Source organism: Sander lucioperca, chromosome 1 (assembly GCF_008315115.2).
Source record: "Sander lucioperca isolate FBNREF2018 chromosome 1, SLUC_FBN_1.2, whole genome shotgun sequence".
Lineage (NCBI taxonomy): Eukaryota > Metazoa > Chordata > Actinopteri > Perciformes > Percidae > Sander > Sander lucioperca.
In genome coordinates, this window is record NC_050173.1 from 6,918,233 (window position 1) to 6,935,881 (window position 17,649).

Sequence of the window (17,649 nt, forward strand, 5' to 3'; positions counted from 1 at the left end):
TTTAAAATACAATCACTCAATACTTGTCTTTATTGTTATTACTGTGAAGTCTTAATTTAGCTGTAGCCTGCTTTTCCCATTACGTTTGAGTTAACGTTATTTTAGACTGAATCTAGCTGTCAGCTAGCGGTTAGCCGAATTAGCTGTTAGCTAAACTAACGTTAGCTTCCCGGTGGAGGCTAGCCATAGGCTAGCGTGGAACAGATCGTGCAGGTCATATCCTCGGTAAAACAGTATTATCTTGCGCATGTGCAGAACGGATCGTGCAGGCAGAACGGATCGTGTACCGACAGACGTCATTGTCAACAGTGGCTAAGATGATATTGGAGTCGAAGAACAGCTGCTTTTGAGCCTGCTTGCAAAGAAACGAAGAAAAAGAAGGTGGAATGTTCGTCCTTTGAATAACGCCAGACATAAACATGGTGAGTTCAATATCCTCGTGAAACAAATGAGGATGATAGACGAAGAGAAGCACTTTGAATACTTCAGAATGTCTGCACAACGATTCAATGACCTACTTCGTCGGATCAAGCCTTTCATTCACCATAAAAGAACTCATCTTAACCCAGTAAGTTTACAAGAGAGAACTCGTCCATGCTTCCTGTTTCCGCTTTGTCGTGTGTCATTTTGGCGTCACATTGTCGCGCAACAGGTCGGGAACGGCGACTGTAAAAAGGCCTTTAGAGTGCCAAGTTGCAGGAAAAATCAGTACAAGCACTCCTTTATTCAGCACTCCATAACACTGCTCAACCAACCAAAAAGGAGCACAAGGAGGTGATCAACACCCCCCCTCACCCCTCACCCCACCCGGGACGCACTGTGATGGTGCTCTGGTGCTCTACCTCCCTATCTCCCTACAAGAACATGTAATCTGTGTATCATTGTGGGACTGCAATCATGACAATCATAAATATTACATGAATTTGGGCAGGGTACTTAGCAACGACTTATTCTTAGCAAAACGTCTCTGCATAAATAAGGATTCAAAAAGGTTTGTGCATAAAATATGTCATAATTTCATGTTTTTCAACAAAGCTTTAATTTTAAAAACACTGGATTAAAAAATATAAAATACAAGACATTTCAGTGTTCATCCAAACACCTTCAACAGTTGTTTAGTCTGCACAGGAAGTAACTCTGGCCTTAATCATAGACTGTATATAAGAATGGACCAACAGATCCCGTTGCTCTGGACGGAGACCAGTGAAGGCCGTTAGAAGCACTTTTCTGGTGAGCGCTGAGCGTTACTGCGCAGCCTCCAACTGAGAGAGACAACGTAAATGTGCCGTGAGCAACGTGTCTGAAAGTTGTAAGTCTTCTGGTAGCTGTGCCAAGAGAAATCTCAATCATTCCCAATCTTGCAGAGACAGAGAGCGTAGGTATATGTAAGGAGATAACATAGGCACAGGCTAATTATTGATCACTAAAATGATAGTTAACATTAGTAATTACACTTAAACAGCTAATGTGAGACGAAACTGCCTGCGCACTTCTCCTGTACTATACGGTAATTCCTCTACTATGCGACAGTAAGTCGCGTGGTTATGATCGTTAGCCTATTTTTACAAAAACGTCTGCTACGGAGCCATAACGTGAGGTACAAGGTAATGGAGCCTTTTATACATTGTCGTGTTTCTTTAGAAATAAACAATGGACAAATAGAGTCTTTAAACGCTTCAGATGTAAAGTTATTCTCTGTCAAAGTGACGTCAAAATGAATGGCAATCAATGGGATGCTAACGGGGGGTGATCGCTTTGTAGCATCAAAATGGCGCCATAGGAGGTTCGCGGTCTGAGGAGAAGCTTACCCCCTTGCCTTAATACACAAGGCAGTCACATGATCTCATGGCATGAAGTCACATGACTGCTAAGCTGTAGTCCATTTGTGTTGCCAGAGAAGATGATGTCCCAGCAGCTTCAGATGATGCCTGTAAAATAGTACTACTTTTTTGTATTTTATTCCGTTTTATGATATCTGTTGTATTTGATGTTGCTAGGTAAGCGTTTAAATGTTTATTACCAACAAGCAAATTGCGCAAATTAATTAGAAAATAAACCCTGCAACATGGGCTTTAAGCAGGGGGAGGGGGGTTTGCAATGATTCTCTTTTCCCCCACAATGCATTGCATTACGTCACGTTGGGGAGACGACAGACGAAAGCCCCGTCTCTGTTCACTGTCTATATGGGCTCGGTCTGTGCCGCTGGTGTTGCAAAATATGGCTTTTGGTCTCGACCGAGTCCGTGTCTTTATTATGTGTATAATATTGGAGGGAAAGTGAAACACAGCTTGGACGGGGATGAAGTTTAGACAGCTACGCCGACGTTTGCTAACGTTAGCGCAACAGCGTTAGCCCAGACTGCTAGCTAGGTAAATATTACGACTGCCTTCGCAGTTTCCTATATCTGCATCCACGTTGTCAACATAAGACATGTTGCGTTAGTGCTCCTTTTGTACCATCATTTTATTGAATGAAATGTTAAGCTTCGCTCCTACGAGATGGGTGGGTTTTTGTTACATACAAAGCTAACTGGCTATAGTTAGCCTGTATGCTAGCGGAATTAGCTAATGTTGCGTAACCAGCCAGCAACTTTGACAATCGGCAGTAGTTTCAGCGAGCTAACCACGACAGTATTGTCGTCCACAATCAACCTCTGCTGCTAAAAGCAGTCAACCTGCAGTGATGTTTGAAATAGAGACGTTGTGGATGAGTTAGCTGTCGTGGTTAGCTCGCCGAAACTACTGCCGAAGCTGCTGGCTGGCTACGTAACGTTAGCTAATTCCGCTAGCACAGGCTAACTATAGCCAGTTAACTTTGTGTGTAACGTAGCTAACAAAAATTCACCCATCTCGTAGGAGCGAAGCTTAACATTTCATTCAATACAATTATGGTACAAAAGGAGCACTAACGCCACATGTCTTATGTTGACAACGTGGACGCAGATATAGGAAACTCCGAAGGCAGTCGTAATATTTACCTAGCTAGCCGTCTAGGCTAACGTTGTTGCGCTAACGTTAGCAAAACGTCGGCGTAGCGTTAGCTAACTAGCTGTCTAAACTTGTGAAAAGCCGAACAGCATCCCCATCCAAGTATTAAATAAACACTAGGCAAATATGTTGTTACTGGAGCTAGTAGGCTACCATCAAAACGTGAGCTATATAGTTAATCGAAAATGTGTTTACAACGTCGGGGGATTTCACAGGTGAGACTGACTGGCAAGTTAGCCCATAGCTAGCATGATGCCTTCTATTTCTAGATCTAGATAAGTTTACTGGTACTTATCTGAGCTAACGACATGATCACTGTCACTAGATATAAAGAAAACATTGACTTTCACTCGGTGCTATTCACTGACAGTAAAAACAGCTCTTCCTCATCCCAGTCAGTCACCATAGTTCTAGTACTAGACTGAGGCACGTCTCCCCAACGTGACGTCATCACCGAGTTGCGTTAAAAAACCCACTAAACTACTAAAACGGCGAAAACTGGCCTTTAATACCTTTAATACTATTTGCAGACATTTTTAACAATGATATACATATGTTGAGTGCTTTATGTACCCATTAATCAACAGTGGTGGTTAACCTGCAACATGGGCTTTAAGAGGTGGAGCAGGATGGTGTATCTGTAAAGTGCCTGGGAAATATTCAGAACATAAAATACTTCATCAGCAGAATCAGCAGTGTGATCATGGGCACACTGTCATGAAATTTGCTGAGTAAAAAATATGTATAAAGACACTTTGTGTGTTTGTGTGTGTGTGTGTGTGTATGTGTGTGTGTGTGTGTGTGTGTGTGAGACGGAAGGTGTGTCAGATGTTGTTGGGGGACCATACAGATGTTTTTTATGTTTGTGTTTTTTAATGTTATCTGTTGACTGTTGGAGCAGCCAATGAAAGAACATTTTCTGTGTGAACAGACAATAAAGATTTATCTTATCTTATCATAAGGAATTTTCTATAATAACGTAGTAAAAAACTTTTCCTGAGGGACACACTAAAGGAAAGGCCATAAGGTGATTAAAACAAGCAGTTTATTCTCTGGGGAAGTACAGATGTGTACTTCTGAGGATGTACTTCCTGTAGCAGCTGAAGAAGTTCAACCTACCAAAGACTACGATGGTGCACTTCTACACGGTCATCATCGAGTCCATCCTCACCTCCTGTATCACCATCCGGTACGCTGCTGCCACTGCTAAGGACAAGGGCAGACTGCAGCGTATTAGGTTCCATTCTCTTATCTCGCTTGGTACTAGGTTCCAATACTTTTTGGCTCTAACAGTGACGACTGATCTGCCAAACTCAGTGGACTCAGTTACCTTTGTTGGTCGTCCTAGTTCCCCTTCCATTCATGTCATGAGGTTATGCCTTTGAATTATGTAACAATAATGATAACTTGATTGTTTTTTGTCCATTGCCTTGAGTGTTTCTTTGTTTGTTTGTTAAAGTGTCTTTTTACATAGTTTTTACTCAGCAAATTTCATGGCAGTGTGCCCATGAAATAATGACATATTTGCAGAGACGTTTTGCTAACAGCAAATCGTTGCTAAGTACCCTGCCCATATTCACACAATTACACATTAAAGGAATAGTCTGACATTTTGTCAGGCTCAGTTATTAGCAGTTATCAAAGGTATTTTATCAATATTAATAAAGTTGTGAATATTGATATATTGAAAACACTCAAATTGACCAAATAGTAAACTGTGGTACAATCTCAAAAGTGGTGTTCTCTTGAAAATGCAGATATTAATTAGCTCAATTAATTAATCTCACATTTATAAGTGAACAATGAAGGAGTGAATCCGATCACTGACCTACACAACCAGCTGTTATTACAACACATACACAAATAATCACAGCCCGCAGGCACGGTATATGGTCGAACAAGCTAGAGTCAAGAGTGACTGAAGAGAGGGAACAGCTTTAGAACAAAGCAGTGAATCACATAAATAAAATGTTTTCGGCGATTTATTAATAGAAATGCAACTGTAGCTAACAACTGTGCTAATCACATAAATAAAACGTTTTCGCCGTTTCATCACTAGAAATGCAACAGTAGCAAACATCTCACCATCACTAACGTTATCCACATTCATATTTAAAGTTGTTTTTTATGGCATTTAAGGCCTTTATTTGATAGGACAGCTGAAGACATGAAAGGGGAGAGAGAGGGGGAATGACATGCAGCAAAGGGCCACAGGTCGGAGTCGAACCTGCGGTTGCTGCATTGAGGAGTAAACCTCTATATATGGGCTCCTATCCAAATTCATATTTAGACGCAACAAATGATATATCCAACTATGAAAAAGGCTGAAAGTCGGAAATTAGACAGAAGTATGAGTCGAAGTAAGAATCATTGCTATGGAGATGATACACCGTCTCATCGCATTGGTATGAACTGGCAGGTTTCAGAACGTTGCAGACTGGTGCGTTGCAAGTAATTGCAAGTTTCAACTTCTCTCGTCATCTTTCGTCTGAACTGGGCATAATAGAATTTATATAACCTCAACAATTCTGATTAATCAAAACCGCAGGAGTTGAGACTCTTTGGAGTTTTAGTACATGTCGCAGACAAAGGGTACCAAATGGCTAATGTGCCAACAAGATGGCATGCAGTGGAACTGAGTTACGCTAACAAGTGATCTCTGTGATCTAGACTATGGAAGGGGCCGGCAAATCCGGTAAGTGGGTGTTCTTGTTTAGTGGAAGAAAAGTGGAAAGAAAAGGCACATGAAGCAACGCAAAGAAACACTTGAGATCTTAACTCCTGGTGGGCGAAATAATCAACCTTTTTGTCCACTCAGAGCACCAATGTATGTTGAAGGTCTGAACTTTTGAATGACGAAAATAAAGCTTATTATCTTCACCAACAGTAAACTAACGTTCCCATGGCATGGGACAACAAAATTCAGTACAGTATGAGCACACACACTGTTGGGATTTTAACCCTGTGAATGCTGGATAGTGTGTATTAGCCGCTTCAGGGCTCCTATCAGAGAGTACAAGTCTCCAGGTGGAATTCAACTTTTTACCTGGTAGTAAGATGGTGCATTACAGGCAGTCACAAGCTGTACATCGTTGGATAAAGGAAGTTTCTGAAATAAACCCCAAAAAGGTACATTAATGTCACAGCTATTATAACTACCATTATCTGTTATCAAACAGTAGGTTATTAATCACTAATTAACAAATACTGAAAAAAAAAGTACAATTATCACACTGTCCAAATAAACATCCTCTCCAGCACAGTAACGATTAAAGACTCCAAAAATGTATCACACATTAGCTAATAACGTGTAATACAGTGGAAAGTTAGCAAGTTAGCAAAATACAGATAAACTAGCAGCTTCACATCACAGGTAAAAAAAAACATTCAGTACTCATTGCAGACTGAAACAACTCAGGAATAGTTTAATCTGCTGCAACAATAGCTAAATATAAAGAGTACAAACTTACATTGTCTCTGACTTCTGTACAGGCAACCGCCATAATGAAAAGAAACACGAGGCAATCTCGGGGATTTCTTACGTAACTAGCGTACGTAACTAATGCAGCCGTAACTACACACACTACAACCTGCACAGTCTCTGTAGTGTGAGGAATTCACAACACACACACACACACACACACACACACACTCTATCTACACAATCTCTATCTACACATCTACATTTTGTGGTTTTAAAATCTGGCCCAACAGAATTTGTAATTAATTACCCTGGTTTAGTCTGTCACGCAACTTTTAATTTAAAAGTTTAACATTTAGCCCCCCGGCCAGTTAACTTTCAAAGTGGTTAAAGGGATATTTCACCACTGGAATGAATATGTATTAAATTGGATCATTTATTTAGTAGAAATGTGAAATTTTTTTTAGAAGTTGGTGCCTTCTAGACCGAGAAAACCCAGAAAATTTATTTTTGGCTAATGTGGATGAAAGACAACACCTCCCAGAATGCACTTGCTTCGCTTCCCTACGAGGCCGCTCCCAAGCCACGCCTACCGGTTACAGACATAGACAGTGAAATTGGTTACAGAGAGAGAGTCAAGTCAAGAGTGTTTTATTGTCATTTCAACCATATACACAAAATGTTTCACCGTGGCTCAAGTGGTGTTAGAATCAGAATCAGAATATAAAAACGACAGTATATAAAAACGACATACGAAACAGGCTACATTTAGTGCTCCATAAAGTTCAGCTAACGCATTGGTAGCATTAGCGCTTGGTTGGATGTAAACACCAAGTATAAACACAGCCGTGAATTCACGTAGAATGGTCAGCATTTAACAGTGACAAACTCCACCAGTGGTGAGCAATTAGTTGGATACAAGCACCCCATTTCTTCACCAGTCCGCGTTAACACAGCCCACCTCCACGAGTCTTACCCGGCGACACAGCAGCATCTCTATCTGCTCAGAAGGCTAGCAGGCCTGGTAGCTGGATATAGCGGAGTCCGGTACACTGTTGTTCAGCCATGTTTCCACAAAAACAAAAACACAGCAGTCTCTGAACTTGCGTTGGGAGTTTCGTTGAAGTTGGATGTAGCTGGCCGGCTAGCTTTAGCTTTCCACCTAGCTCAAACTCCTGCACACCGCTTTCAAGGTCCCCTTTCCCGGCTAGCGGCATCGAGCGACACTGCAGGCTGAGGTGCTGGTCTCTGTGGCAGGCGAAGCTTGCGTAATGTGTCGAGTATTCCGTCTGTAAAAAAGTTTCCTGCATATTCTCCGATCTGTACCAATGTATCCCGGTGGTACACATGTGCGGTAGTTTGTTGCTGAAAGAGAGAGCCTTGTTAGCTTAGCTCAGTCGCACCCCCTATGGGCGGGTTGAAAACATGCAGAACTAGCTGGCCTTAGTCCATAGCCTCTAGGCAAAAATGCCTCTGATGACGCTAAATGGCCCACAATACAGAGAAATCTAGTCTCAGGGGGACATGAGGGAGGGAAGCATGGTCATTCGAAAATACTACCAGGTTTCTACTGATACAAAGCTTAATGCTAATCGGTGAAGTATCCCTTTAAAAGTCAGGTGCTCGGGTGGCCAGGTTAGGTAATCATTTTGTTTATAAAATCAAAAGAATACACTCTCATCCGAAGTATAATTATCTTTGTCATGCAGGTATCCTGAAGAGATTGATCCCTGACCTTTTCTCTAAACCATGTTTTCAGGAGACATAGATTTAAAGGAAATGGTTCATAGTGGCACAGGGAAGGTTAATAATGTTGGTGCACTCTACTTAATGTAATATTCAAGGACAAAACTTGGCTGGACAAAATGTGATTAGATTTGAAGGCGAGAGGAGCTGAGAAAGGTGGATAGAGCAGATTGAAGACCCAGCAGGCGAACGGTCTTAATGCTATACTCACAGTATCTGTACTCTGAACTCTGAACTCTATACTGTCATTCATAATGACCTGGAAAATTTCTGAACATATTATTATTATTTTAAATTAGAGAGTGGAATATCCACAAGTAGAAGAGATCTTACTTTGTGAATGTAATCTAAATCAGCCTTTGTCAGACTTTTTTGCACCAAGGCTGAGTAATGTTTGGCCATCCTCTAGGCCAGGAATTCTTTATATTCAAAGGTCCAAATCTGATTTATATACACGGTCAAAGGTCCGATTGGTGATAAGCAATTTACTTTTATTAAACTTGCTGATAACTTACAAGCAATACGTTTGTTAGGTTAATTCAAGTTTAAGGCAGTCAGAGAAAAATTACGTTCAAGCCTAGTGGAAAAAATGTCACGTTTGACTGCCATCAGTTGCCTAAATTAAAGCAACTCTAACTTTAAAAGTGTCAGGAATTTTCAAAATACATTCCAAACTAGTGCAAAAATAAATGGCACTGTCTGCCCCAAAATGGTTGCTTTTGAATTTAAGCAGCTCCAACATTAATGATAAAATGCACAGGTGTATTGTACAGTTTTAGAAGGAATATTAAAAAGAGAACAATCTTCATTGATTGATTTTGATGCCTAAAAAGTAAATGTTACAAATAAGCAAACTGTTTTTGTTTTCATGCCTGAAAAAACTGATTAAACATACCGACCTTAAAAACAACAAGGCACAGTGATATCAAAAAACAACAGGCACAGTAATATAAAGGCTACTCGGGGAGAGGCTTCAGTAGCACTCTCTTGCTGTGTCACAGATCTCACAAAAAACTTGTTAGTTGATTCCTAGGAAGATTTTAACTGACGAAGTTTTGTTGTTCTCACCTCTTGTGAGGATATTGCTGGTTGAAAATATCCGTGCTTTGTGTCATAGTGGCGTTTAACATTTCCACTCTTCACAACTCCAACGGTCTCTGTGCAAATCAAACACAATTTGGGCTTCATTCTGGATTGGGGCAAAATGAACGCATATTTTTCAGTCCACTCGTCTTTGAAAACTCTGTTTTCTTGGTCAACTTTTCTTTTCTTTACATATTTGGAAAGTGACATCCTCACTGTAGCCTTCACTGACAGAATACGTCTAATTCTCACTTTCTCATGCCCGCAGGACAGATGTGAATGCCAGTTAGCCGACCCTGAACTCGCTATGAAAGTGTGGTTTCGCTAATATTGAACGTGAACGCCAGCCGACCTATAACTCGGTAATATTAACCCTCCTGTTGTCCTCGGGTCAAATTTGACCCATTTTCAAAAAGTTTCTATATCAGAAATTAGGTTTCTTTCAACCAATTTTTCAAAAAGAAATAACGTGGATTCAAAAGTCAAATAAATGATCAGTTCACTACTTTAACTGAAATCGGGTTTTTTATTCAATTTTATAGCATTTGAAGAAAAAAAAAATCAACAAAAACGTGGAAAAATGTGACCAAAAACGTTGAAAGAAGTAAAACATTGAAAAAAGTGACAAAAACGTGGGAAATAGGCAGAAGTGTCAACCAAGTGTCGAAAAGACAACCAAAATGTAAAAAAAAAAATAGTTTGAGTTTGAAATTCTGACCCAGAAAAACAAAAAGTTGTCGTTGTCGTGGTCGACGGGAAGATAACACAAGGGTTACACGTGTAGCATAGCCTGTTAGCCGACAGTTAACTCGGTAATATTGAACGTGAACGGCAGTTAGCCAACCCGAATGTCAAAGGCTCGCCAGCTGTCAACGCTGTCATGACAACAATTTCAAACAGGCAAACAATCATTTTTATCCCGGGACATGAATGATCACTGTAACGTTTCAAATAGACGATGTATTGATTACTATGAAACCACTTCAATAAATTGTATTGTTACATTCCTACGAGGTGTGGGCTGGGTTCGGATTGACTTGCCGTACTGCTTTAGGCCCCTATTTGTTTATTATAAACAGTTTTAGTTTATTATATTCAAGTTTATTATATAAAACGTAATTAATTATTAACAATTACATTTATAGAATTCTGTCTCTGTGCTATCTCATGTCATGTCATAAACTTCCTTGCCAACACGATCTTTCCACAAGAAGAGCACATAACGAAAGTCAGTGACATTAAAGAATGACTTTTTTATTGCTAAGGTCATATGGTCAAATTTAAATGATTTATTTAAAATGTTATAACTTGTAACGGTGACATTAAAGATTGCCTTTTTTATTATAAGGCCATACATGATTTATTTAAAATGTAATAATAATAACTTAGAACAATAACTTCTTTCACCAGTAAATTGCTATTAAATGACAAAAGGAACCACTACATGGTAAAAGGATATTTTAACTTTGAATGCACCACAAGCCTTACACGTTGCCATTGAACACACCATTAAGTCCTGTCTGTGTTGTTTCTCCGACAACGGCAGTGGCCATAGTGCAGCTAGTCTAGTCAATGTCTTTAGCTGCAAACGGTTGTATGTCTCAGTGTTGGAATCCTTTCCAGTGAAATCCTTTTCAGTAAAATAAAGTCACACTTTACACCGTTTAGCTGTCAGCATTTTAACTGTGTGTAACAGCTACTAGCTAACGGTAGTTTGAGAAAGGGTGATCTACAGGACTGTTCGTTATTTAATTAAGGGGCCACCGGAGGAGTTTTGTAGCCTCTAACCTAAAAAGACTTGACCCTCCCCTCGTCAGTAATAATTTTGCTATGACCCTCCAACATGATATGAAAAAGAGGCATGACCCTCCCCTTATGTGCTAGTTTGCACTTAGCAAATAAATACAGATGCCATTTGATCTTTACAGCCATGACATACACAAGTTAACCTCTGCATTCTCATCTTACACATCACACTCCTCTGTTATGGTGTGGTGGCCATTTCAGTAGATTGACTCACTAACATTGTTGTGGAAACACAATAAGCATGGAAACTAAATGCACACTTCCTGCATTACTGCATTACTTTAAATACTAAGTTACTCCTCTAGTATTCACATGAAATAAAACAATAAAACATTGAGACCATTCAGCAAAGTGCTCTGGGAAATAACAATTCAACACTGGTTGCTATGGACTTGTCACTAGGCTTCGTCATTGTATATTTTAGCACATAGATAAAGGTGCCGAAGCTGAACATTATATTCCAAAACACATATGTTTATTTTTAAAGCAGATTTTAAATTACATTGTAACAATTTAACAATTTGCCTTTATGAAATCCAATCGTGGCACAGCTGTTTTGGAACGCAACGGACAGATGGTGGCGGAATGCCCCGACACTTAAATTCAACTAAAATGTAACAGTGAACAATCAGTGTTCGACCTACAGTCTGTTGAGATGCCTCTCCAAACTCACCATAAACGTTGAGAGAAAAGATCCGTCTTTTGCCGTAATCCAATGACACGAAAAAAAAGTAATCCACAGAGATCAGTAGATCCATAAACAGAGTCACGATGTATCCAGCAAGGCCTATACGAGCGTCACATTCACCAGCCAGCTCCAAACAGGTGAACGAGGCCTCTCCACTTCGCCGTTTAAACAAAGTGGAATAAACGTATAAAAGTCCAAATCTAAACAAAACCCGCAATCAATTAGTAAGCTGACATCACATGTATATACATGGCATTTAGGAAACCTTTACTGCAAGGTTGGCACGGCAAGATGTCCAGACTAGTGCAACAGTAAGTTTCGTTTTTTACGTCCTGCTGCTCCCATCGTCAGCCAGGTAATATTTTTTTTACTAAAGCAGTATATGAAATCTGATGTATTATCTACCACCATTGAGACTGAGAGCTACATGGATAAATATGCACCAAACAAGCCACTTTGAAATTTTGCTCTTTTCATGAATAAAAAAATTGGGTGACCCCCCCCCCAGGCTAAAAAATGTTGGGTGACCCACCCATCAACAAAGAATAAAAAGACATGACCCTCCCCTATTTTCCTCCGGTGGTCCATTCCATAAATACCGAACGGTCCCTAAATGATGTATGTATTTTTTCTGATGCAGTATTTCTACATGGTAAAGGGCTGCTTTTCAGTGTATAATGAAATAGATGGATGCTGATGGCAGTTCTTAAGTTCCTGGAGCTTCCTCTGTGGTGATCCACACTTTCTTTTACAATTATAAAAGCATTTGAGGGTGAAATCAAATTTAATGACAAATTGTTTCACTTTACTTGATGACAAGGAAAAATATTCATGACACAATTATAATAGTCTCATGACAGCCAATGTAAAAACCAACCACTTAATGACATTTAAAGTGATGTTAACACATAAAGCTAAATAGTTTCTTAAAGTTTGATAATTGATTTGATATTTATGACAGGTTATGTTGTCTAGGTTAATTACAAGTTGTCATAACAAAGCAAAACATACTGGCTTGCATAATGTCAGTGTCACAATTTACCAAATGACACTTAGGCCACGTCCACACGTACCAAAACAATCTTTTTTTTACCCGTCTTCCCTGGATTCGTTTCAAGAATAGTTCCGAGTAACGAATCCATTTGTAAATGACTCAATGCGCTACTTCATATTCCAGGCCTATAGGCGGCGCTGTTTCTGCTACAAAAATTCACCAAAAAATGAAGAAGAAGAGCATAGTCACTTCCACTTCCCATCATAACATGACTAGACTATAACATTCTCTTAATACATCATGGACTATAATAACTTTCACCACTGCTCATTTTATAAAGGCCGCCGCAAGAAAACGTCTTTGTTTACATTGTATAATGTGCTGTTGGATTGCTTTTTATTTTGCAATTCTGTCTGCCATCGGACATGATTGCAGCGTGCTAGCTAGCAGAGCTAATGTTAGCACGCTAATGCTGCTAGCTAACATCGGCAGTCAAACAAACATCAATGATCCAATGTCTTTTTGATAATCTACACGTTTTTCTTGTAGTGGCCTTTCTACAATAATCCGTGCTAAAAGTTACTATATTCTGTTCAAGGAGTTGATAAGCAGACAGATTAGCTAGCTAGTTGATAAGTTGTCTACTTCCACTTTATAAACAGATAACCATAGCAGCTAATGTTAACGTTACGTCGCTGCTGGAGCGTCAGCTACTTTAGCGATGTTTAACGTTAGCTACATAACGTTAGCAATATATCTAGTGTAGAATCCAGGACCGGCAGAGTGTCAGGGAGCAGAGACAAAGTATTTAGATGAAGTGAGCTGGTTTGACCATGGAGATGGGATATGCTCGCTTAGCTTCACCGCAGTCGTGTGTGTCAGTGGCGGGTAAGAGGTCGAGGGGTGTGGCGATGACATCATCGATACGCAAGTATGCGGCTTTTCCGTCCAAATGAGGCCAAAAGGGAGCCGTTTTCAAATTTTTTCACCCTGGGACCAGGTGCCTCATGTATAAACGTTGCGCACGCACGAAAAGCTTGCGTACGCTGGTGTTCACGGACACTTTGTGATGTATAAAAAATGAACTTGACGTGAGAATGTGCGGGCCGTCACGCAAACTGTTGAGCAGTCGTGAGAATGTGCGGGCCGTCCGCAAAGTCTTTTCTGGCTCTGTAACGTGGCGAATTCTAACTGAAAAGTGCCGAAAATCACTAAACATTACAAAATAAAGTTTCCACTACAGTTACTGGCATACGTCTGTGACGTTGTCTATGAAATATATATCCGCTGATACTCCATAAAAGTTTGATCATATTATGTGGAAATTGTTTCACATCTTTCACACTATCAACTGTTTAATTCGCAGGCTACTTAATCTCTGTTAAACATTAGGACGGGAAATAAATGATAAATCCACTTAGAAAATACTTTCAGTCATCCTCTGTATTTCCCATAGATGAAATATCTTACTGGCAACAAAAAGATCGGCACGGAAAATGCAATAGTGCCTGTGAGTCTTTAGTTGCTGAGGCTCAGACATCCATGGCGCACAGGAGGCGGGACGCACGGATCCATCTCCCCAGGAACAAACGCTGTGTCGGGGGGGCAAACTCATGTGATGCGTAATTGATCGCGTGGATGATTTGTAGGCTATAAAGTGAACAAGGTGAACACTGGGCCGTCTTGACTGTCTTAATTCTGCACATATTTCTGTTACTGTAGTCCTATTTACTATTTCATTATTTCATCCATGCGTGGCGCAGCGGATCCATGCGCACTGTCACCTGCCATGGAGACGCTGGCCTCACTAACCTCTCCTCCTCTGAGTCGGATCTCCCTCGCGCTGGACTCAGTTTCACTGAGCCTACTAACACGTAGAAAATTAGAAACACTGAGTTCAACTGCTTGTAGTGCGTAATTTCGACTGACACTGAGATGCATGTTGTTCTGTAACTGGTGTGGCACTGCCAGTATTCTCTTGATTTCCACTTCGACATAGACATTTTTTTTTTATTTCTGCCATGGTTCGGTGCATTCACCGCCCGGTCACCATTTGCCCCTCTGGGCATTTTCTTTTATTTCTTCTCCGAGATGACAAACCTCCAAACAGAAAAAAAATGTCTTGCCTCCACCTCCGTGATCAGCACCTCAACCTCAGTCGGTGAAGTTTGTTTTTTTTCGTCTGCAGCGGGATAACCCGTTGTGATTGGACAAAGAATGACATCGGGGCCGCATTTATAGTAATTTCCATATTAATTTATGGGAGGAGGCAAGGCGGGGTCGGTCACTCATTCATGTGCGCTCAATTTCACGTGGATTGTCATGTATAAAGGAAAGGTGTGCAGGACCTGGCGTACGCCCGGTTTTATACATGTGAATATTTCTGTGCGTAGGTACTTTTCAAGTTTTGGCCGTACGCCATCTTCTGGTATGAAAGCTGTGCAATCTTTTATACATGAGGCCCCAGGTTTCAAAAAAGTGCGTTTTCAGGCAGTGCGTTTACAGGATTCGTTTGGACAACAGACCCAAACAATGCTAAACGTGCGTTTGCACCAAAAAGCGTCTCCGTGTGGATGGCCCATTAGTGACAACAGTCATGAACATTGAAAAAGACTTAATGTACATGACAGGTGTCATTTCATAGTTATGAAGGTGTCATGTCAGTCCTATGCACACCCCTTCAAATAAAGTGTTGTAATTGTTGTAAGCAGTTAGTTATGAAAGACCTGTTTGTAAAAGGTTCTTTTTAATTTGTTATTGTTCATATAGAAACTGATTTCTGCTTGGATCGTTGGAAATTGAGATGCGCATTGCATCGGCCTCAGACCAGAGATGCACATCCCTAGTGTATGTGCCTGTGCAAATTTGTGGGGATAATGAAAGTTTATTATTGTTTATTATGAGCGGAAAATGAAAACGGTAATTCATTTCAGCAAATAAACGCATGTGCACACACACACACACACACACACACACACACACACACACACACACACTATCTACACAATCTCTATCTACACATATACATTTTGTGGTTTTAAAATCACTCTCTCTATAGTGAATATATGAATATCCAGCAAACAAAAAAAACACCAACTTTACAACTGTCACAGAGCAACACGTTCTCACACTCATCTCGTAAAATATGGACGCTTGGTCAGGTGCCTTTGTCGTTCTTATTGACGCTAAAAGTCTCCTTTAGTGATTTAAGTAAACGCGCTTGGTCGGGACTATTGCCGCCCCTTTAGCGCCGTCCCTTTAGCGCTTTAAGTAAACGCGCTTGGTCGGGACTATTGCCGTCCCTTTAGCGCTATAAGTAAACGTGCTTGGTTGGGACTATTGCCGTCCCTTTTGACGCAGTTATGTTAAGGAAAAGGTCGTGGGTGGGCTTACGGTTCCGTTACACGCGGGAAGAACGGGACGGTTGGGTTTAGGGAAGGGTCGTGGGTGGGCGTACGGTTCTGAGACACGCGGGAGGAAAGAAAAAAGCGACTATAGCAAGCGGGACGCGAACCCCGCTCTCCTGGGTGAAAGTCCTGTGTTTGACCCATCCACCACCCCAACCAACCTCCTTATGTGGAATTTCGCCCTTACATACTACTCGCTAAATCCTATCTAACTGCTGCTCTCCCCGGTGTGTTACACAAACACACTGAAAGACGCCTTTTTTGTCGCATCAGACACTGACAGCCACTGTCCAAACGTCCTTATTTTACGAGTTCGGAATGAGAATGGGTTGCACAGAGAGCTCTGAGTCGAGACGTAGCAAGATGGTCGTATGTATACTCTTCCTGAATACAGGTTTCGATTACGCTCTATAGCCGCTTTTGAATGCTATATAGTAGTCTCGCATTGCCAGACCTATCTCTACAGCGCTGCGGTGGAAGGTCTGGCTCAATTTGTGTTGCAATGTGATAGGGTTACATGAATTGTCGACCTATCAGCATTTTGCTGCCTCTTCTGTTGCTATGAAGAAGTTGTTATGCTTTCAGCTTTGTAATTGGTGGTCCAGCTACAAAGGTTTATTAGGGAAAACTCATCATGAAGAATTACCATCAATCTGTAAATTTAACATTACCAACATTATGCACATTTACTGTAATTCCTAAATGAACTGTAACATACATATAAATGTAATTGGCCACTGTGGTGCCCGGGTAGATCACCTGGTTGAGCATGCGCACCATGTACAAAGGCTAAGTCCTTGTGTGAACAGGGCTGGTGCAATTGAAGCAGTTGTCTTGGAAATTAAACAGTTATCTTTGTCTTTTTGTCAAGTAACATTTACAACCACTGAGCCAGTTAAACAGCTACAGCATGTGTGGAGTATATGGTGTGTTGCTGTCACTGTTCTTTCAGAATTTTTGGACACCCTATTGGAAATAGACTTTTGTATCCTACATTGGTGTTTATGATGTGGTTGAGTGGCTGCTGAGTTTCGACATTAAGATTAAAAAATATGGGATTATTTTTGTGCCTTTCATTCCAAGCAAAACTTCTCAAGTATCAAACAAAAATCCTGTCATTGACTTACATAGGCATCGCATCCGTGGGCCCGTCACGGAATTTTCGGCGATTCTGTGAAACTGCCACAGATTTTGAGTTAAGGGGCCGTGTTCATTTCACGGAATTCTGTGAGACCAGGTTGTTCAGTGCTAACAGCTGAAAAATCACAGAGGTCCAGTTCAAGCTCTAAAATTTCGAGATCTGCAAGCAGTTCAAGTTTAATGTCAAAACGTTTGAGCTTAAAATCCAGACATTAAAGCCTGTCCTCTGCAAAGAAACAAGAAGCTGCAGCAGAGCTAGCTGCAAGTCAAGCCACTTTGAAAGTATTGGAAGAAATGGAACTAGAGTTGAGCCGGATACTCGGCTGAAACGAGTATCTGGTACGGATAAAGCACTTTTGCCGAGTACGAGTATTATA

At 40.7% G+C, this 17,649-nt stretch overlaps 2 protein-coding genes and 1 long non-coding RNA gene across 3 annotated transcripts in view; 1 reads left to right on the plus strand and 2 right to left on the minus strand.

Moving 5' to 3' along the window:
• The window catches only part of nfkb1 (nuclear factor of kappa light polypeptide gene enhancer in B-cells 1), a 1,201,612-nt gene that overhangs the window by 734,403 nt on the left and 449,560 nt on the right, over positions 1-17,649 (plus strand). The gene's annotated exons all lie outside the window — the stretch shown is intronic.
• The window catches only part of sqstm1 (sequestosome 1), a 585,288-nt gene that overhangs the window by 256,082 nt on the left and 311,557 nt on the right, over positions 1-17,649 (minus strand). The window lies entirely within an intron of this gene.
• LOC118496174 lies at positions 669-6,582 on the minus strand. The gene is made up of 3 exons (XR_004898661.1): positions 6,373-6,582; positions 4,812-4,815; positions 669-678 (listed from the first exon to the last, which is right to left on the minus strand). It is a non-coding gene; the product is annotated as an uncharacterized LOC118496174 (long non-coding RNA).